The following is a 22329-nucleotide window of genomic DNA, read 5'->3' as shown; positions in this document are numbered from 1 at the left end:
CGAAAAATCAAATTAGTTTTCACTTTGGCTAAATACTTCACCATTTGTGGTTGGAGGATGCCAAGCATTGCTTTAGTTATTTTCATTTAGGGACTAAAAGATAAATTGACCCTCTGTGAATACATATGTTATACACAGTATGGTTTTATTTCCATTGTTATTTTTAAAAAAGATGTCATATTTATACAGCAGCAGAAAAATATTAACAAAGAGAAAAATCATTCTTTCAATAATTTCCCAATAAGACACACCCAGCTGTCTAGCTAGTAGTGATCCTTTTAGTGATATAGTAAGGTGCAAGCAACTGGATACAGTATAAATATGTGAGCCATCTCATGCGCATTTTTTTTTATAGACCCAGCTTGGTTCCTCTCCAATGTCTCCTCTTGCAGTTGTACCTGATTGTATTACCAGTTTTCATCCGAATCCATTGGGGAATGGGCTGATTCTGCTTTTATTTTGTTGCCAGGAATCTCTTGATCCTGAAAGTCTTGTGAGAAGACATGGCGAAGAAGTCAACCACACACACCACAATGGCAGAGGAGAGGAGCCTTATTTCAACTGTTCAAGTTGAGATGCCAAATGAGGGGGACAAGAAAATGATCAAGACCCCAGGGTGAGCCTTCATTCCCGCTCTATCCCACCCATTCACTCCTCTACTTAGCTAATTTGTGTTGACCCCTGTACAGTTTTGCATACCATATTGCATAGCAATCATATGCTTACATGTATTTCCCTCACCAGAATGTAAGCTCAGGATAAGAACCAGGCAGTGGCAGATACAAAGCATGGCTCAGCTCCTTTAAGAAAAGACTCACTGCAGTTAACTCTTTCTGGGTCTAGATCAGCATTCAAATCAAGGTTACCCTTTTCTTGGGGAAGCTTATAGTGAATGACTGAGCAAAGCAGGGTGGCGGAGCTCATACTCTCCTCTGGCAACCCTGGCTTATGAGCACATGAAAAGATGGTAAAAGGCCCTGGCTATCTGCAGGATTCCTCTCGCAGCCCCATTCCAGGGCCCTCTTTGGGTTGGCAGAGTTTTGTCACATCTGTATTGTGGTCTGCCTCTTATCCTGCCTAATCTTATGCCCATCTCCTTTATTTTACAAGTGTTCTTTCCCATAAACTTTTTATTCCCCAGTCAAGCTCACATCTGTTTTCTAGGGAATCCAGCCTAGTGTCAGAAGTGGTCCAAGAAAGCAGGCAATATGGTGGATGTAGGAGCCGGCTTACTTACCCACTCCCTGGTTGGTAGTGAGGAATCAGTTCCTAGTGCCAGTTAGTATACAGACCGCTCTGGAACAAGGTAGCAGGCCAATGGATAAAGTGTTCACAAGTAATGAGCCAGGATATGTCAGCAGAGGAAAATGCAATGGTCAATAAGATGATTCGGGCATTTGAAATGTGTGTGTGTGTGTGGGGGGGGGGAGAGATGAAAAATACAATAATAATAGAATTGGGTGATTTTTTTTTCTAAATTGCAGTGAAACTACAGATTGATAATGAAAAGCTGAGGACAATCAACAAATTGAAAAGAAAGTGTAAAAGCTGGAGTGTCTCTTTGGTAGCTTTCAAAGAAGCCCTCATCTCATGCAATGGACTCACAGAAAAGGCTGAAGATCAGGTGTAGAATTTGATGTTCTGACTGGATAAACTTCAAAGATGGTTGGAAACTCAACCAAGGTAGTCATTGCTCTGGTTGGACAAACCTGAGTCCCTGACACATGAGATGAGGACATCTGGGAGATGCTCCTATAGATTTTGACTCTCCAGGCTGTTCTGAACCTTATGAATGTGCAGAAGTGGCTTAACCTCCTCATGATGAGCCAGCACACAAGGGAGTTGACTGAGTGTTGGAATGGCCTACTGAAGGGAAAGCTGAAGTGGCAGCTCATAGGCAATACTCTGGCCCAACGTCTACTCCTTCACCCTATCATTATACTTATATCACTTTCTTTGGCTGAAATAATAACTTATTGTTTTACATGTAATGACTGTCAGTATTGTTTTATATAGAGTCAGGTAAGTTAATATTTTCTTTCATAATCTATTTTTTTTTCTGGAGTTACAACCTAGTTCTTTACACACACACACACACACACACACACACACACACACACACACAATTTGGCAAGTATACACCCTATTATGGCAAGTATACACTGTAATGCTTACTCTAGTCTTTTCCCAGAGACCTACCACCATTTACTCGAATAACAGTGTATTGGAGAGAAAGTAATAACCAGACATTGTGAGGTCTTGTTGGACCTAGGGTCCAAGTTTACATTGACCCCCAGAGACACTAAGCATAATCATGGCCCCCTTAAGAGGACACATGAGTATAGATCAGATAATACATGAAGCTCTGGCCGAAGTCTGCCTTACAGTGAGTGTCCTTAGATCTACCAGGTGGTCATTTCTCTGGTCCCCAAGTTTCACACACTTGGCAGTTGGAGAGACACTCACACAAACCAGGCTCAATCTTTTTTTAAATCCACTGCAGTATGATACCCACCAGAGAACATGTGTTCAGAAAAATGCATGATGAATAAATATTGGCTACTGATTTCAAGCTTTAGGAAGAAGAGCTATTTGAAGCAAAATATACTTTTGTGGGGGTGGGAAATAAAGAGACTTCTTAACTTTATTTTTGTACTTATGGGAAAGGGAGCAAGAGAATTTTTCTCTATTCTTAATTTATGGCATTCTTAACTGGTACCTTTAAAAAAATCATCAAAGTCTGGCTGAGTATCAAGAGAGTCTTACTATAACTAGCCATGTACTATGACCAAAAAGGACAGCTTTATATTTAAAAACTGAGGTGGTTGATGGGATGGCTAAGGAGGAGGAAATGGAGGGAAGGGAAGTTTACAGTTCTGTAAATTACAGCTTGTAGCAGGACCATGATGCCTTGCCAATCTCAGCCAGAGGGCGAGTCAGCCAAAGGACTGTTACTCACACTTTTATAATTAAGGCTGCATTTTTTGGTGTAATAAAAGGCTTACATTTTGGCTTGTGTTTCCTTATTAACAGTTATACCGACAAGCAATTTATTTCAAAGGACAACTGCCAGGAGAGCCCCTATCATGGGACTTTAGTGACCCAGCTTTAAGGTTGGGGTGTGTGTGGGGGGGAGCAGGGGAGAGACAAAGAAAAAAATGCAACTTAAAGGCCAAAAGCTTTTGAGGAGAGAGAAACCCAGAACTGAACATTGAGATATAAGACCTTCTATCCTTACCTTCGCCATTCAGAATTCTTTCTTTACCTGTGAAGAGCAAAGTTTAGGGCAGATATCAAGAAAGGCTCTCTGTATATCCCAAGAAACCAGACACACCAATCAGAAAGGATATATGCATCCCTATGTTCATAGCAGCACGATTTACAATAGCTAAGATTTAGAAACAGCCTAAGTGCCCATCAGCAGATGACATTCCCCGAGGGCTGCCGGGCTGCCAGAGCGATGTCTGACTGCCAGCTTGGGCCTGATCCGCCAGGGAGCAGGCCTAAGCCAGCAGGTGGACATTTTCCAAGGGGTGCCAGACTGCAAGAGGGCATAGGCCTGGCTGAGGGACCCCCTAAGCGCACAAATTTTTTTGCGCCAGGCCTCTAGTTTTTATATAATTGGAACAATTTATAATTGTGTAGCAGAACCAATTGACATGGACATTGGGGCAGTGGGGCTTATCCTGAGGGGTGGGAGTGGCCAGGGGTGGTGTCAATCGGGAAAAGGGAGACATATATAATACTTTAAACAATAAAAAAACCAAACAATGAGGACATATTGATAACCAAAAAAAAAAAAAGCCTCTCTGATGCTTTGAATGTTGGACCCACAACAAACTGTAAGATTGTCCTCTCCACAAACTTTTAAAAGAAGAGTTAGTATCTCTTAGGGAATGCGGAAGTATATAGTTTTTTTCCAAGATGTATGTTCCTGACCCATAAAAGAAAAGCTGAGTAACTTATCTTCATTCGGTTATTGACTAAAGAAAGCTTAATAGACTAACATATAGGGGCAGGCAAAAGTAGGTTTACAGTTGCATTGTGACCTTTTAAAAAAAAATGTTTTGATTTCAGAGAGGAAGAGAGAGGGAGAGAGAGCTAGAAACATCAGTGATGAGAAAGAACCATTGATCGGCTGCCTCCTGCATGCCCCACACTGGAGATCAAGCCCACAACCCAGGCATGTGCCCTGACCGGACTCGAACCCCGGCCTCCTGGTCCATAGGTCAAGGCTCAACCACTGAGCGATGCCAGCCGGGCAAATTGTGACATTCTTTATAAAACTATTGTAATAATCATAACTTGTATGTCTTTTTCCATACAAACTACTGTAGACCTACTTTTCCCCACCCCTGTATCTATCAGTATCTTTTATCAATTGCTTGACTTAATGGGGACACTGGCTATTGACTGGTCAGTCTGTTGGAACTCTGGTAGACTCTGGTGAGTGGCAGTTAGGCCTGTGGAAACTCCTCTGTGGGTTCCTTGAAAGTAGGGCCAATGCATTGCAATTGATCTAAGTCAATGTGGTCATACACAATTCCTAGGTTCTTTCTGGAGGATAACAGTAGCCATTGAGAAGTTGGCTACTGTGGATGAGAGTTAGTTAGTTCTCAGCCTTGTTACTAGATCATAATGAAAGCAATTCTCAAACCAAATTCTATAATATATGCAGACATTTATTAGCCATACACTGACTAGCAAGCGGGTCCAGAACTGTACAGTTCTGTAAATTCAATGAAACCCCAGCTTTCTGTCATCTTAAGTGCCCTGAAATCCACCTTATCTGCTTAGAGACCGGCACTGCATTCCAGAACAGGAATCTTTACTCCTGTCGCATTCATCAGGCCACCAAAAATCATCCTAACCAACAGGTACACCTCAGACCATTTTGGGATCAAGCTTTGAGCTCTACCTCCAAGGGTGAAGGCTAAGTCTTTGTTTGCTTCTATTTATGCAACAGTAGGGAGAGAGTCTCTAAAATATTTATAACCTTGCATTAGTTTCATCAATGATGTGTGATATCTAACATTCAACATTCATCATGCCAGTCAACAGTGTTAAACACCAGAGGTTTGTTTCTGACATTCCGGATGCTGATTAGCAGGGGGTAGGTTGTCAATCTTGAGATTCAGACAACAGAATGAACTGTAGTTGCCCCTCTGGAATGTGGTTTGATCATCCCTGAGCTGATACATAATATTAAGATGCTATAGCTTCCTGGCCAGTGTGGTTCAGTGGATTGAGCGTCGTCCCATGCACCAAGAGATTGCTGGTTTGATTCCCGGTCAGGGCACATGCCTGGGTTTTAGGATCAATCCCCAGTAGGGGGCCTGCAGGAGCCAGCAAATCCATGTTTCTATCTCTCTTTCCCTCTCCCTTCCTCTCTCTCTAAAATAAATAAAAACATATTTTTAAAAAGATGCTATAGCTTACCTTAAGAATATTTTCAGGTATATTACAGACTATTTTAATACTGTTGTTAATCAAGCATAGCACCTGACCTAGAGGAACCACGCAAAGTTTGCTGGATTGAATAGGATAGTTTGAAGAGCTTGTAAATTGGAATATGGCTATACCAACTGGGTTACTTATTCATATGCAGTTAGAATTTTAAGATTTGGTTATTGCAACTCATGCGTTTATTTTATTTTCCAGTTATCTTGGGGACACTAGAGAAACCCTTGGTTGGCTTCAGGCCCCTATGGGAGCTTGACAAAGTTTTGTCATGGTTCTATTGAGAAGGCCTTAGGAGGCCATTCATTTATAGGTTTTGTGAACAATTACTTTCAAGTGATGGTTTAAATTGTAAGTTAGTGAGAATTGTCCATATACTTGTAGGTAATGTTTAATTGTTATAAAACAGTGAGACTTCTTCATGAGGTGGGGAAGTGGGGTCGGTGGGAGGCAGTATGTACACTGAGAAATAGATCAAACCATCCCTACTATACTGTCTTCCCCTAAGTTGCTTTGGGAATTCAGAGGTGGGAGCCATACAGCTAATGATAGTGCAACTTGACTGTGAACTACTGCACTTGCCCTTTTGGGAACCCTGCTAGGTGAGTGAGCTGAGGAGAGGCATCCAGACCTCACCACAGCCTTACGCTGGTCCATAGAAGTTCCACATACAGCTCTCTGCAATGGCACAGTGAGCCAGTTCTCATTGCTGGCTCTCACTGCCTAGCATGTAGCTCAGAGGAATGGAAGAGGATAAAGTCCTTTAGATATTATTTTTAAAACTACCTTCTTCATTTAAAATTATTTTCAGCAACTCACAAAGTCACTAGGTATTTACAGTCATCTCTGATTTCTGAACTCACTTGAGGTTGAAAATCTCACTCTTAGGGGTGGACGGTAACATCTCTTTAAGCAGGTTGTTCCTGATAAGCATGGATTCCATTGGCCTCCTCCCCACCCTGGAACACATAGTTCCCTTCCCATTCCCCTGTCCCTGGAGAAAAGATTGTGACTGCTCCTGTACTGATATGTATCAGTGTTCCCATCTAACGAATGTTTGGTTTACCAGCTTGGAAAGTACCCGTGCTTTTTGCCCCCTCACTGAAGAGAAAACATGCACTCCTACACTTGAGCTTTGATTTCTGGCAGCCTGTGGCTCACCGGAACAACATATGTGCTTGCCCAATGTCTTTGTTTTGCCAACAAAACACCCACAATCTCAACAATATTTTCAACCTCCTGTATCATATCCTGGTGTCTATTTATATTGACATCCAGACGTTTAGTTTCACCACTGGCACAGAAATGACATTTTTTGTGCCTGATTATTACTGTAGTAATGTAATGCCATCTCTCTCCAGACAAAACCCCTCACTGCCAGCCACAGCTCAAAAATTTGCCTCATGAAAGTTTTTCTGGTAATTGTCTTTGGCTTCTAAGAAACGATTCATTTAATATTATGTGATTTTAGGAGTTTTGAAGAGCAGGGGCCATCCATTCCTCTTTAAATGTTTGCACCAGCTATCAGAAGATGTGACTTATTATTCATGGGATTGACACACTTGACATGAATTCTGGGCCCTGCTATTATTGGCTTATTGTTGGATCGTGTGCATTACCATAGGATGTGGAATGAAAGCAGCTCTAAATGATTTGTGAAGTATTTATTTGCCTCTGGTCATACGTAGGAGTTTAGGATGTGGGAGATGAGCACACAGGGCTACAATACAGTAAAATCCCACGATACACCCCAGGATAATGCAAATTTGCATACAATCCAATTAGCTCCTCTGCTCCATTCAGTCTCAATTTCCAAATGCAAGTGGGTTAATGTTCTTATATTCTGGGAAATGGGCTGAGACTATGGAGGGGAGCATGAAGTTTGATAGGGAAACCTCGAATAATCCCACTGGCAAGCAGGAAACCAGAGCACAGGTCTGCAGTGTTCCATGGGTCAGTCTTTCAGGTTGGGTGGACGGAACAGCTTTCCAGAGGGCAGCAGATTCCGGGAGTCACTCTCACTGTCCTGGAAGTCCCAGCCAACATCAGACCTCACTTATATTTGGCTAGTGGGGGGATGGGAGCAGGAACTCCCACCAAGTGGCTCCAAAATGCAACAGAGATCTGGATGGACTTGGATCACACTAAGGATTCCCTAGGATAACTCCTGGTGGGCAGGATAGGTACATTTTTATTTAAAATGCATTTTATTTTTAGACAACTTACAAAATATGTTTTTTCTTTCTTTTTTTTAAAAATTTCGTTATTGATTAAAAAATATGTTTTTCCTTAAAAACAATGCCTGGCTCTAGCTGATTTGGTTCAGTGGTTAGAGCATCAGCCTGCGGACAGAAGGGTCCTGGGTTCGATTCCGGTCAAGGGCACATGCCCGGGTTGTGGGCTTGATCCCCAGTAGGGGATGTGCAGGAGGCAGCCAATCAATGATTCTCATCATTGGTGGTTCTATTTCTCTCCTCCCTTCCTCTCTGAAATCAATAAAAATATGCTATTAAAAAAATGCCTGTGCTCCAAAGAAATCAAGATCAAAATAAATGAAGAGCTCAAGATGCTATTAGTCCCACTTGTCCTAGTCCTGGCGTGTGGCAGCCAGGTATGATGACAGGTGATGGACCCAAATTTGCCAAACTTGTTAACATTTTCCCATTTCTAACCATCCTTAAAGAAAATCAATACAGGGTCATCTGGATTCATGTTTTCACCAATCCAGACCTGGTAGTTTTTGAAATTATCAAGGATGTGCTGGATTTGTTCTGCAGCCCCTGTCATAAAAGACTTTCCTCTTCTGGTCTCTGGACTCCATGTCCCTTTTGATTTCATGTAATCTCTGATGTGCTCCTTATAGGCTTCTTTTGTGAAGTTGGTCTCCTATAAATGATGGTTCATGATAGTACCAACTCCAGTGATTACTGTTCTTTCCGTACTTTCACCCTCAGGGCCTTCAGCAGAGGCATTTCCACCAATAAACAAGTCATCATTGTCATCCTCTGTCCTACTGACCATCTTCCCCTCTACCTCCAGGCACAGCCTGTCTGCAATCTCCTAGACTTGTAGATACGGGAGAACACCTCATCCTGGCTAATGAGTTCCGGTAGATGATGATGATGATGATGATGATGATGATGGCTGCCGGAAGGAGTCAACAGAGGCATCTGGCTTAGCAGGAGCCCAGAGCTGAAGGGAGGGAGTTGTGGTAAGTGGTGCTTTGGGGGAGGGGGAGAAGATGGGGGTGGGGAACTAAGTCATTTTATTTACCTTGTAGTAATGCAAGTAATGAAACTGCCCATGTTACCCAGTCTATAGTACACCTTTTTGGACCCCCACTTGTCGTATTATGGTGGGATTCCACCATAATTCCCTACTCTCTATCAAAATGTGATTGTGGTTTTCTTAGCATTATGGAACTTAGGTATAAGTGTATCATGACATTAACTCTTCAGCTCATATATTTCCCCCTACCTCTGAAGTATATTCTATCAAATATGGTTAAGATCATGGTTTTCAGGCAGCTTTACTGAGCAAAGGCAAAAACTACATTTCAGATTTTGCCAGTGGGATATGTCAACATTGTGTGTTCATATATTTAAACATGCTGTCATTTTTACTGATTGAAGGCAAAGACATGGGTGCATTTAGCTTTGCACTTAATATACAGACTTGAGAAGCCAACACACAGGCTGCCAGTGTGAAGTAAACCAACAAAGCATTGGGCATCTGTTGTGGGTACCCTAAACAGAAGTTGGCAGCTGTTTCAGTGTATAATGAGTGTAGGGCAGAAAATGCAGTGAAGGGGGTCATTGTTGGTAGAGGAAGAAACACATAAGTGGTCTCCTCCCTTACATAAGTATGGTGTGAATAGACTCCGTTGTCCTGGTGGGCAATATCACTTTGAAAAGGTTTTTCTTGTTCTGGGAAGAGTCACTTAAGTGACTTTACTGACCTTAATGAGTCCTGTAAGTGTGGGGCAATCTGGCCATTATTCTGGGAGAGGAGTGTAACCAGAACTTGGATGTTTTAAGTGTCTTTAAATGTTGTGAGGACATCACTGCAGGAAAAGATGGAAACGTCTTGGCCAACCACTCCTAGGGCCATGTTGCAGTCTGAGAAGGGACTCTGAACATGAACAGAAAGAATTTGATCACTAAGAGATCGTCAGGATCAGGAATTTTAGGGCACGAGGGTCTTGGAATGGCACAAGGTGCTGGAGATGGCCTTTCCCCATAAACACCGTTGTGGAAGGATTGACTTTGCATCAGTAGAAGCGATAGGTGTAGAGGATAGTGCTCTAGCACTGCCCTGGAGGTGGCTTTGAGGATGTGGGCACCTCTTCACCTTCTGGTGTTGTCCCAGAGGACTCAACACAAGTGTTCTGAGACGCCTCTCACTGCAGACCTCTCAGCCTTTACCACACTGCTTCTCAGGAGCCAGAACTTGTGAAACCTTAGCTCTATGAGGCAATAGAGAAGCAAAAGGACTCTCAGCAGGCAGGTCCAGGCTAGTTTGATTGAAAGTCCCTCTCCTGTGAGTAATACTGACCCACAGGGTCAAGCCTCCAGGCCCCTTGGCTACCACAAGAATAAATTACTTTCCCTAGGTCTGCCTTTTGGCTGCAACTCTCCAAGATGAGCTTTCATCATCAGCCAAGGCCCCTGTGCCACAGACTGTGGTGTTAGCTTGATCCTCCTCCTCAAGTCACTCCTGTGCACTGTGGACCTTCGAATGCTTCATGCAGAGGGAAAACAGATCTCTGGACTTGCTATTTTTGTCACGAGAAAGCTCAGGGATTACACTCAGAGAATAGACAAAGACAAGTTCATGGTACTTTGTACTGGGCTGAGGGTCACCCCAATTCCAGAAGAAACGTGAGGAAAAAGGTCACGGTGCTTTGCTATTCAATGGAAAGAGCAAGAGACCAAAACATGCTCCTGCACACACAGTAGTATATGCATGTATTTGTATGTATACTACTTCTGGTCACATAAATCTTAGGAAAGGAAGTAGTAAATTCCCACATGAAATTAAGATTGAAATAAAGAAAAGGCCAAAGAATAATTTCTTTCAGGAAGGAGATCCAGAGCAGAGTGAAACGGCCACAAGTTTAAGCCCATATAAGAAATCTCTGTCAATGGCAGGAAGAGACACTTTCTCACTGGCCAAGCCTCCAGGGTTTCCCTGAGTCATACTTGGCTTTGTCCTCAGAAGAGGTCAGTTTAAGTTAAGGTAATGGAAAGTCTCTGACCTTTTCTTAACATTAGAGAATCCACCTCTGGTCAGAAAATGGTGATTCCTTTCTCTATGATTCACTACCTTGAGGCCTCTGGTTTCCTGGAATTCTTTTAAAAATTCCAATTCTTTCAGAAAACACCACAGTTTTGGATAAGATGTTTCTCTTTCAGAGTGTGGAATTAATCCTCTCAGTACCAAAATGGAGCTGTTTGTCTTTTGGTGTCCCTTGGCCCAAATATTGGTGACTCGGACTATTTCAGAATTGCATAAAATGTAGTAATACATTACCTAAAAATCTGATAATTTTATTTTATATATTCCTACTTTTCTTTTTACAAAGTTCTCTATATTATTATTGTTGTTGTTGTAGCTGCCATTCATTCAATAACTATTAAATACCAAATGCTGGACACTGTTCTGGAGTTAACCATGAATTGTCACTGAACAAGGTTTTTTAAAATTTTTTCTTGAATTTAGGGGGTGACATTGGTTAATAAAATTGCATAGATTTCAGGTGTACAATTCTATAATACATCATCTGTGTATTGCATTGTGTGTCCACCACCCTAAGTCAAGTCTCTTTCCACCACCATTTGTCCCCCCTTTACCTTCTTCTACCTCCTCCCACCCCTTTCCCTCTGGTCATCACGATGCTATTATCTTCTGTGTCTATGAGGTATTTCTTTTTCTTTGCTTAATTCTTTCACCGTTTTCACCCAGCCCTCCAATCCTCCTCCCCTCTGACAGCTGTCAGTCTTGAACAAGGTGTTTTAAAGATATGTCTAATTCTCACAATATGGAAGAGTGAGGCTTATTCTTCCCATTTTACAGAACGAAAATCACTGAAGATCAGAGAGCTTAAGTAGCTTGCTCAAGTCAGACAGCTAATAAAAGGCAAGGCACTTTCCGATAATCTGTTTGCGTAGCGCTTTCTACTAAAACCAGAACAAATCTTGAAAACGTTCTTTCCTTTCTTTTCTGTTAATCTATCAAAATTTTTTATTGTTACTCTATATTGGTTCTGGCAGCTGTTCGGCTGGTCAATATCTAACTTCCTTCTATTTATATTGTCCTGATACCCAAATACTTCGTCATCCTTTTTACTGTCGGAAAGTCTCAGGGAAAGCAAACCCAACCTTCAGTGAGAAAACATGGGATAGAGAACTGGAAAGGGTTGGTCAAGGGTGCCCGGGAAACTAAGTAATTTTGGAATCAGATCTTCCTAGTAAACATTCACTATTATCTTTGAAGTAAATTCAAGTAGAATTTATTACTAGAATATCAGCTAGTTCTATCACTAAGTGCTATTCCATTTTAAAGTAAATATCATTTTAAACCTGTCATTTAAAGTTACCCATAGATATACTTCACTTAGTGCAATAATCAAGACCTGACTATAGCTAGGAGAATGGGCACAGATCCTGCAACTCATCGGTCTGGTGAAAAGTTAGGCAGCATGATGTTTTTGTTTTGTGTTGTTTTCAAAGATTGGAAACCTAGACCTCAGAAATACATCTACAAATGGGGTGAAATTTTTGTGGAGGCAGGAAAAACACTTTGTTAGCCATAGGGTCATAACTAGAATGCGTGTGTCGTGAGGTGCAGAGTATCAGAATATGCCAACCCAAAATACGCCACTTTAGCATAAAGATTATTTTGAACTGAAAGCAACTGAGAAGAAGCAAATAGAAGAAAAGTTCTCTGTCTTTTCCTTCTTGCCTAAAAATGCAGGACCTAAATTTGTAAAGGTATCTCCCCATCCCTCTCTACCAAGAAAGATAGGAGTTAATCACCAGAGATAACTCTAGACTCTTATCAGCCCAGAGATAGCACCTGAGGAATGTACAAAACAAACTCTACTAGGGCAAAAGTAGGGTTACAGTTGCAATTATGCGAAACAGAGTTTATTCTTGTATTATTATTTATTAGTTATTGTATTATTTTTCATATGAACAACTGTAAACCTACTTTTGACCCTCTACTGTACTTACCCCCCTCAAATTGCCACCCTATAAACAAAGTCTTTTTCCTTTGCCTTGTCATTTCTCTAAAACTTTCTTGTTCTTTCATTAAGATGGTATATAAACACAAGATCTAACCACCTCCGAGTTACTCATCACTAAGTATTCTGTGTGTATGCATGGCTGCACATGTTAATAAACTTGTGTTTGTTTTTCTCTTAGTAATCAGCCTTCTAACCATCTCATTTACAGGGCCCCAGGCAGATAACCTATGAGGCATAGGGAAAACTTTTTTCCTTTCCCAGGGCCATGAATGTTATGTGGCATGTGTGTAAAAGTGGCAAAAGGCATTGGCCTCATTTTTTGGCAGTGTTTTTGGTTGCAAGACTTGAATCTGACTCTTGTTGGGAAATGTAGCTTCGTAAATGATTGATAGTTGTTGGGGCCGGAAGGATATTGTTCCAGAGCATGTGATTATCATCTCTCTTCCCTACTGAAGATGGATAACTCAGCAGGACATTCACATATTAACTTAAAATATTCCTCATACGACTCATGTTCATGTCAAGGAAACATATAAGAAAGGCTTTCTTGCCCTGTGTTATTCATGAGATGTAAAACCCCATTTATTTTGGATTCCACCTTCTATTCAAGTTATGTTTGAGTTGTTTTTTTATATATGTATCTGACACAGACATTATATTTCCCACTATTATCCTAATTTGTGATTATATAGAGCCAAGAGTTCTAAACCAAAGAATGCTAGTTAGTGGTATTCAGTGTCGTTTGGCTGGGAATCAGATCAACTCGTGGTGGGCGAGCTCATATAAACCTGCCAAGAGCTGTGTGTTACTTATGTTTGCATTTCTAGCATTTCTCACAGAATCTATTTTATAGCAGCCACTCACCAATGCTGTTAAATATGAAAATGTTGATAGCAGCAGAGGTATGGATGCCTTCCTTCTCCTAGAGGGGCTCGCTGGCTAACACCTGCACATTCGACCCATGCAGGCAAACATGGACCTCACCTATGGGGTTATCCTGACAGCTTCTGGTTGCCATGGGTGTATCTGGACTTGCTCAACAAAAACGTCCATTCTTCTCTGTAAATTCTGCTCAAGTTCTCTCTCTTTTTCCCTCTCCACCCTTCCCTTTTATTGATTGAAAATTTGAAAACTTGTTTAGATACTTGTGCATCAGGCCCAATGAGATTCTTTCCTGTATGAAGAAGTGGAACTCCACCCTTGAGTTTTATCTGGGTGCTGTGTAAGGGGGAGGGTCATTCAGCTTCAGACCCATGACTATAGGAGTCATCTCACCTCATTGTTTCAGAAATTCTCTTTCCATGGAGAGTCAGAGTGTACATTCTTCACCATTGTCTTTGAGGATGAAGTCAGGGGGAGGTGGGGAATATTCAGATGTCTGTTTTTTGTCTTTTTTGCCAAAGATAAATCATTGAATACTTCTTGATGCATACTTGACTCACTGATCACCATACAGCCAAGTAAGGAGGGCCTGCCATTTATTCCCAAGGGCCATTTCCTTTTGATACAAAGGACTCTGCTTTGGGGCCAGCTTTTTACCTTTTTCAGTTCTTTGCTTAAATGTCTGCTCAGTGAGATCCTACTAGAACACACTGTTTAATGCCGCCATGTCCCCTCCAGGAATCCATGACCCCCTCCTCTACTTTTCTCATCATCATCTGATCTGCTATAAATGTAATTTACTTACCTTCTTTATTGTTTCTCTTTCTATGAGACAATATAAATTCCATGAAGGTAGGAATTTGGGGTTTCTTGCTCCCCCTGTAGTCACAGTGACTAACACAGTGTCTGGCTCAACCCTATTTGTGGAAGGAAGGGAGGGAGGGAGAAAAGTAGGAACATGATGCATATTTATATACAGAACATGATGTTGGTGAGGTCATGAGAGCAGGTTCAATTGTCAGATAGACCAATTATGTTGATTTATCTAATTGTCCAGAGTGTACCCCAAAGTCCAGCTATTGCCTCAAAAAATGCTTTTAACTAACCGTCAGCACAATGGTGATGGGGCAGATGTGTGAGTGCGGGAATGTAGCTGGATGGATGCAAACCCATTACTGCTCCAGGCAAGGCAGCTCAAAATTCCTGGACCACTGCTGCTGGGTCAAGAGATCAGTAGATCTTTACTCCCAAAGGCTAGAACATAATGCCTCCTTTTCTTCCCAGGTTGATAAATGCAACTAGCTTTTCAAAACAGCTTGCTGAATGCAGCAGTCAATCCAGAATAAATGACAAAATCTATAACTTCTTTCAGATACAGGCAAAACTCTGATTAGCAGATCTTTTCTTCTAATGTTGAAAAGCAAATAGGCAAGCTTATGATGATAATACGCCAGTGAGAGAGTTCCTTCTGCCTCGGGCACTGTTGGCTAATAGCTAACAACCTTGGAATACTGGGGTTTATTTTTTCTTATTTTCACTTAATTCATAAACATTTTTTGATAATTTACTATTTGTAAGATATAGAACTAGCCTTGCAAGATGCTAAAAATGAATCAGAGACAGACATTGCCTTTAAAGAACTTAGGCACTTATAAGACAATAATGTCTTGTCAATACCCTGTTATTTTGCTATATTTACTATGTGATCAAAAGCAATAAGAACAATTATAAATGATTCCATCTTTGCTTTCTCACTCAAATTGCACAAATAGGCTTCTAGTTCTTTGAACAAAGAACAACTGGGAGCATGCCCATGCAAACTATTGTAAGTTTCTCCAAGTCCAAACATCCCTATGCAACACCCTCAAAAGTCTAAAATCTTGCAGCAGTTGCGCTGCAATGAAAGCTGTGAGGTTCACAAAAGTCACAAAAGAAGCCAGAATGAGGCATTGCAAGAAGGAATTCTATCACTTAATCTCAATCTGAATTTTCTCAATTTAAGATAAAGTTTAACATACCTGATGTGAAAAACAGAAGTGGCTAGCTAGGCTGGAACAAGCTGGGTCTCTTAAAGGATTTTTATCAGATTATCAGCTGGGAGAGCCAGTAGTAGGAGAGATAAAAGGTGGGGTTGATCTTATTTTTAAGAAGTTATTCTGTACCCTGGCTGGGTGGCTCAGTTGGTTGGACTGTGGTCCTGGTCAGGGCACACAACCAGGTTGTGGGTCCCATACCTGTTCAGGGTGCATAAGGGAGGCAACCGATCGATGTTTCTCTCTCTCTCTCTCTCTCTCTCTCTCTCCCTCTCCCTCTCCCTCTCCCTCTCCCTCTCCCTCTCCTTTTCCCTCTCCCTCTCCCTCTCCCTCTCCATCAATGAAAACATGTCCTCAGGTGAGTATTTAAAAAAAAGGATTCCTAGCCAGTGTGCTCAGTGGTGTGGTTAGAGTGTCAGCCCGCTTACTGAAGAGTTCCAGGTTCGAGTATCAATCAAGGGCACATATCTCGAGTGCATGCAGCCCTGGTTGGGGTGCCTGCATGCATGCAGGAGGTAACCAATCGATTTATCTCTCTCATATCAATATTTCTCTCTCTGTCTCTCCCCCTCCCTTCCACTCTGTCTAAAAATCAGTGGAAGAAATATCCTTGGGCGAGGGTTAACAAAAAAGGTACCTGCCCTTGACCAGAATCGAACCCTTATACCCTTCAGTCTGGGGGCTCTATCCACTGAACAACACTGTCCAGGGCTATCTCCCTTACTTTTAGATCAGTGCTTCCTCCTGAAGTGTGGAATGGGTGTTACAACTGCTTCTGAGCACGTATTAGTGGTTTGAGAAATGGTGAGTGGCAAAGATTCCATGAGTCAGGACAGCGCCCACTCTGCTAGCTCTGGCACCAACACACACACACACACACACACACACACACCCACACACACACAGAGTTCTTCAAGGTCTGTAAAGTCATCTGGAGCCCCAGGGCCCCTTGAACCAGGCAGTCCTGTTGCAGAGCCCCTAGAAAGCAGGAGTCTGCCACATCCAGCTCAAGCAGTCATTGGGGAGTCAGGAGGGGCGTCGGCGCGCATAGCTGCTTGTCTCTTGTATACTTTTCCATTTGGCTCTCACCTTCTGCCCTCTGGGCCTTTTCCTGGCACGTGTTCTTCTGGGTCCAAATGGTCAGGGAATAGAGACAATTGTTTCCCTCAGCTCTCCTAGAAAGCAAACTCCTTTGCCATCCTAACCCTTAACATTTGCTCTTGATGTTTCCATTGTAGCTTAATACGGTAGGAGCTTTTTGACATTGTTGTAATGTCTTTTGTTTAATTGAAATACTTACTGCTTGGCCTTAAGTGACCTAAAATTCCTGTTAAAAAAATGATCTTAGTGTCCTACAGTGACTGCCTTAGATGAAACTCCTACAGTGACTATGAATGTGACTGGGACAAGTAATTACGGACAGACATCTCGCCAGATGAGTCAGCTTGGTAGGCGACAGTGTTTAGATTTTTCTCAAGATAATGATCTTTCCTTTTGTGTGTATATGTATGTGGATGTGTATATGTAAACCCTCCCAACTCTTTCCTCTTCAGCCCAAGACACACACATCTAAATGCTTTCAAGTTCTTGAAACTTATTCAGGTTAACAGAATGTATTGTCAACAACTGGGGGTACAAAAAGGACGAAGATGTGTTCATTTCTGTCACTCATCCTTTGGAATTCATGCCTGGTCCTCCTGTGTTCATTAAATACCACCCAGTGCTCCACACTTCCATGTGTCTGCTCCTGTGGCTTCTCTCTGCGAAGGAGACCTTTCCTGCCCCATGCACCTGCTCTACCTCCATCCCTGTTTTGAAGTTCTCTGCGGGCAGGAAATAGCCTTCCTCCCCTTCCCCAGGGGTTGGCCATAGAGTCATGTAGCCCATACAACAGGCTGGCAAGTATGGCGCTGCGGGGGCTGACCAGCAGACCCTGAGCGACGGATGAACAGATTACTCCGACACAGGTTTCTGTGAAAGAGAGGGCTAAGGGACTCTTTTACTTCAGTAGTAAAAGCAGTCTTGTTCGCCTGCCTTGTTGGCTTCTTATAGTAACAACAGCTTGAACTCAAATTAACCTTTAGATACAATCAGCAGGGCGAGTATTCTTGAGAAAGTATATGCTTCTACAAGGTCAGGTCTTTGAAGACTAAACATAGAGATTCCAGCAAAACACCCCGGGGGATCGGACTTGTTTGGAAAAGTCAAGGTAGGGGCTGCCGCCTTCAGCAAGGTCCCCTCAGAGGCCCCCGACCTTTCGGAGAATCCTCCTCACAGACCTTCCAACCAAGTCCGTGCTTCCCCACATGGCACAAGTGCATTGCCACTGGCGTCTTGTACACTAAGGAGAGGCCATTGTGAAAACCACGCACCACAGAGGCAACCACTCAGTCCCCCTCTGGAACTATAGTCTGACTTGGCCAAACCCATTTTCCTCTGCTCTAAGAAAAAAGAGGGAAGTATTCTTATAATTCCCCACCAGCATAGTCCAAGCCACATAAGAAGGATTCAATAAAAATATCTATTTAGTGCCACATGGTCAGTAACTTAGCTACTTTTGGGTGTTGGTATTTTATCTTATGCCTGTTCTGGTCAAGTACTGGTTAGGAGTGGAGGGCCACTTCATTTGGCTGTAAAGCAGGGTAAGTAAAGATATGACCTTTGCTGAAACATGACATTTCTAGGAAAAAAATTAATGCATACTATAAACAGTAGTCACCCCCTTATCTCCATTTCTTGTACCCTTAGTCAATCAGGTCTAAAAAATATTAAATAGAAAATTCCAGAAATAAACAATTCATGGTTTAAATTGTGTACCATTCTGAATAGCATGAAAAAAATCTCCTACTGTACCACCGCATCCTGCCCAGGATGTGAATCATCCCTTTGTCCAGCACATCCATGCTGTGTACACTCCCCGCCCTTAGCCACTTAGTAACATATCAGATGACTGTCCTGGCATCGTAGTGCTTGTGTTCAAGTAACCCTTATTTTACCTAACAATGATACATTTGCATAACTTCTATTATAGTATATTGTTATAAATGTTCTATTTTATTATTAGTTATTGTTGGTAATTTCTTACCCTGCCTAATTTATAAATTAAACTTTATCATAGGTATATGTGTAGAGGAAAAAATAGTATATAGAGCAGTGATGGCGAACCTTTTGAGCTCGGCGTGTCAGCATTTTGAAAAACCCTAACTTAACTCTGGTGCCGTGTCACATATAGAAATTTTTTGATATTTGCAACCATAGTAAAACAAAGACTTATATTTTTGATATTTATTTTATATATTTAAATGCCATTTAACAAAGAAAAATCAACCAAAAAAATGCGTTCGCGTGTCACCTCTGACACGCGTGTCATAGGTTCGCCATCACTGATATAGAGAGTTCAGTACTACCTGTACTTTCAGGCATCCACTGAGGGTCTTGGAATGTATCCCCCATGGATAAGGGGGACTACTGTACAGCAGATATGTGCAATATAAATATTAATTTTTTATTGTGGTAAAAGCATAACATAAAATTTACCATCTTATCCATTTCTAAGTGGACAGTTTAATGGCAATAACTATGTTCACATTGTTGTGCCACTGATGTCCAGAACATTTTCATCTTGCAAACTGTAACTCTGTACCTATTAAACAATAATTCCCTATTTCCCCCTCCTTCCAGCCCCTGGTAACCACCATTCTACTTTTTGTTTCTATAAATTTGACTATTCTAGATATTTCATATAGTAGAATCATATGAACAGTTTAATGGCAATAACTATGTTCACATTGTTGTGCCACTGATGTCCAGAACATTTTCATCTTGCAAACTGTAACTCTGTACCTATTAAACAATAATTCCCTATTTCCCCCTCCTTCCAGCCCCTGGTAACCACCATTCTACTTTTTGTTTCTATAAATTTGACTATTCTAGATATTTCATATAGTAGAATCATATGGTATTTGTCTTTCTGTTACTGGCTTATTTCACTTAACATAGTGTCCTCAGGGTCCATCCATGTCATAGCACGTGTCAGAATTTCCTTCCTTTTTAAGGCTGAACGAAGTTCCATTATCTATACATACCCCTTGTTTATCCATTTATCTGTCAATGGACACTTGGGTTGCTTCACCTGTTAGCTATTGTAAATAGTGCTTTTATGAACTTGGGTGTGAAAATATTGCTTTGAGATCCTGGTTTTTCAAAAGTGAAATTGCTGCATCATATGGTAATTCTATTTTTAATTTTTTGAGGAATGACCATACTGTTCTCCATAGCGGTTGCATCATTTTCCATTCCTACCAACATTGCACAAGAGTTCTAGTTTCTCCATATCCTCATCAACACTTGATGTTTTCTGTGTGATAGCCATTCTAATTGGTGTAAGATGATATATCATTGTGTTTTTTTATTTGCATTTTCCTAATGATCAATGGTATTGAGCATCTTTTCAGATACTTGTTGGCCATTCATATATCATCTTTGGAGAAATGTCTATTCAAGCTTTTTGCCAATTTTTAAAATTGTATTATTTGTTTTTGTGTTGTTGAGTTTCAGGAGTTCTTTGTATCAGTTATTTAATTTACAAATATTTTCTTTATGTGATATTTTAATACAATTATAAAAAGGGAATATCAAGGACTATGATTTCTTGTGACAACATGGATGGGTCTTGAGAATATCATGCTAAGTGAAATAAGTCAGACAGAAAAAGACCATACTATATATTTTCAGTCATATGTGGGGTTATGAAACTGAAAAACAACAAATGAATAAATAAGACAAACAAACAAGAACTCATAGTCTCAGACAACAGTATGTTGGTTACCAGAGAGAAGGGGTGAGGGAGGTAGTAAAGGGTAGAGAGAGTCAAATATATGGTGATGGAAGGAGATTTGACTTGAGTGGTAAACACACAATGCAATATACAGATGATGTATTATAAAAAAAGGTCTAGGATTTTACATTTTCTGAATCCTATTAAAAACATATTCATTTTTTTATACAAGCAAATCTGTTTCTGAATTTCCTAAAAAACTATGGAACAATGGAATTAGGAGACTAGTTGTCAGAGTTTGGAAATTTTCAACATATATAAAACACTGTGCATTTATCTTCATAAAGGGCATTGTTTTGCCTGTTAAGAGAGAAATGGTATGTAAAAGATGTAAGATAAACAAGCAGGTGTAGATCCTGAGGCAGATGGGCACCTAAAATAATGAAGGGAATGCAGAACCAGCCATATGAATACTGTTATAGAAAGTCCAGGATTCTAGTATGGAAATCTAAGGCAAGAAGAGGGGACCCTAATGAACTTGCACAAAATCATGAAGAATAAGGACAAGAGAGCAGCTGCAATATAAATGAATTCAAGATATAAATTGGTTAAAGTAATTCACGCTTACAGATCACAATAAGGTAAAGCGAGGATGTTTAGAGTACAGTCCCCTTAAAACTGATGGAAGAACACGAGGCTTCTGGGGGACTGCTTTGTGGCTCTGAGGGAATTAATGACAGCAAAATATCTTGGAAAAAAGAAGCCACACATTTATTTTATATTTTTAGATCTGAGTTCATAAAACAAACCTGCATTTAAAAATCAAAACCTCAGAGCATGGGGAACTGGACTCCTTCTTGACTCTCGAGGGCCAGGCCCAGCACAGGCCCACTGGCGAAGAATTCTGCCCAGAATACCCTGTGCTCCCAGCTGGAGAGTTAGTCTGGAGCCTCAGGTGACCCTGGCTGTGCAACAGGAAGATGGAAAGCTTGGGAGAGTCTAACCCTGTTTGCCACTACCTGAGTCAATGGCAGGTGCCAGAGCCAATAGAGACATCAGAGATTGATTTTGGAAACTTTTCCCAGAAAACTGACTGGGCCAAAAGGAGCTTAGCATTCTGGATATGAATGAGGAAGGCAGCAACGTGTCAGAGGACTGCTGATTGTCCAGCCAGCCAGCCAGCTGGAGTCAGGGAGACCTGAGAAGAGAGACTTCCAAACTGGCAGAACCAGGCCCAGCACACCTGGTGGACAGTGGACTGAATTATTAATTAACAGACTCTGAGCACAAGAAGAAACTGACTTAGATTTCTGTTAATCTTTACACTCATAACAAAGCCAGCTTCAGTAAATAAAAAGGAGTACCTTCTACAGGCTGTGCTGTGTGGGAGAACCAAGGAGGCAGAGGCCACCTAACTTTCCATGGTGAAGCATTCCTAGAAACACATGCGAAAATAGATCATTATATGGCAGATTGTACTTTCCTGCAGGAATGAAGTTGTAATTTGGGGTTGACTTCCTGATTCACAGTACAACCAGCAATAAATTATAAGGCAAAGCTCCACATATAAATTTTAATACTTTAAAAATAATAAGTATGCTCCAAGTTCCTATAAAATACACTTTACATATTTATTATAGAGAAGCCTAATGAACTATAAACTATCTATGAAGTACATAAAAATGCTACTCTATTTCAAATCTGTTTATTTTAAAAAATGTGCTGCTATACTGTAGATAGCAATTGCCTGCATTTATTGAGCACTTACTAAATGCCACCACATGCTTTACCTACTGTATGTTATTTAATCCTATGAGGAAACTGAGGCTTAAAATGGTAACATCACTTGTTCAAGTACGATTATTTAGTAAGTGACTGAGTTGGGATTGAAACCCAAGGCATCTAATTCTAGAGCTGGTGTTCTGAAG

The 22329-nt window shown here is 41.1% G+C and overlaps 2 pseudogenes; both read right to left on the bottom strand.

Moving 5' to 3' along the window:
- Nucleotides 1–349: 349 nt before the first annotated feature.
- LOC102241018 lies at nt 350–505 on the bottom strand (annotated as a pseudogene).
- A 7622-nt stretch (nt 506–8127) lies between these two features.
- Nucleotides 8128–19996, bottom strand: LOC102244119 (annotated as a pseudogene).
- Between the last annotated feature and the right edge of the window lie 2333 nt (nt 19997–22329).

This window comes from Myotis brandtii, unplaced genomic scaffold (genome assembly GCF_000412655.1).
Source record: "Myotis brandtii unplaced genomic scaffold, ASM41265v1 scaffold192, whole genome shotgun sequence".
In the NCBI taxonomy this organism is placed as follows: Eukaryota; Metazoa; Chordata; class Mammalia; order Chiroptera; family Vespertilionidae; genus Myotis; species Myotis brandtii.
This window is presented reverse-complemented; position numbering and strand designations above follow the sequence as displayed.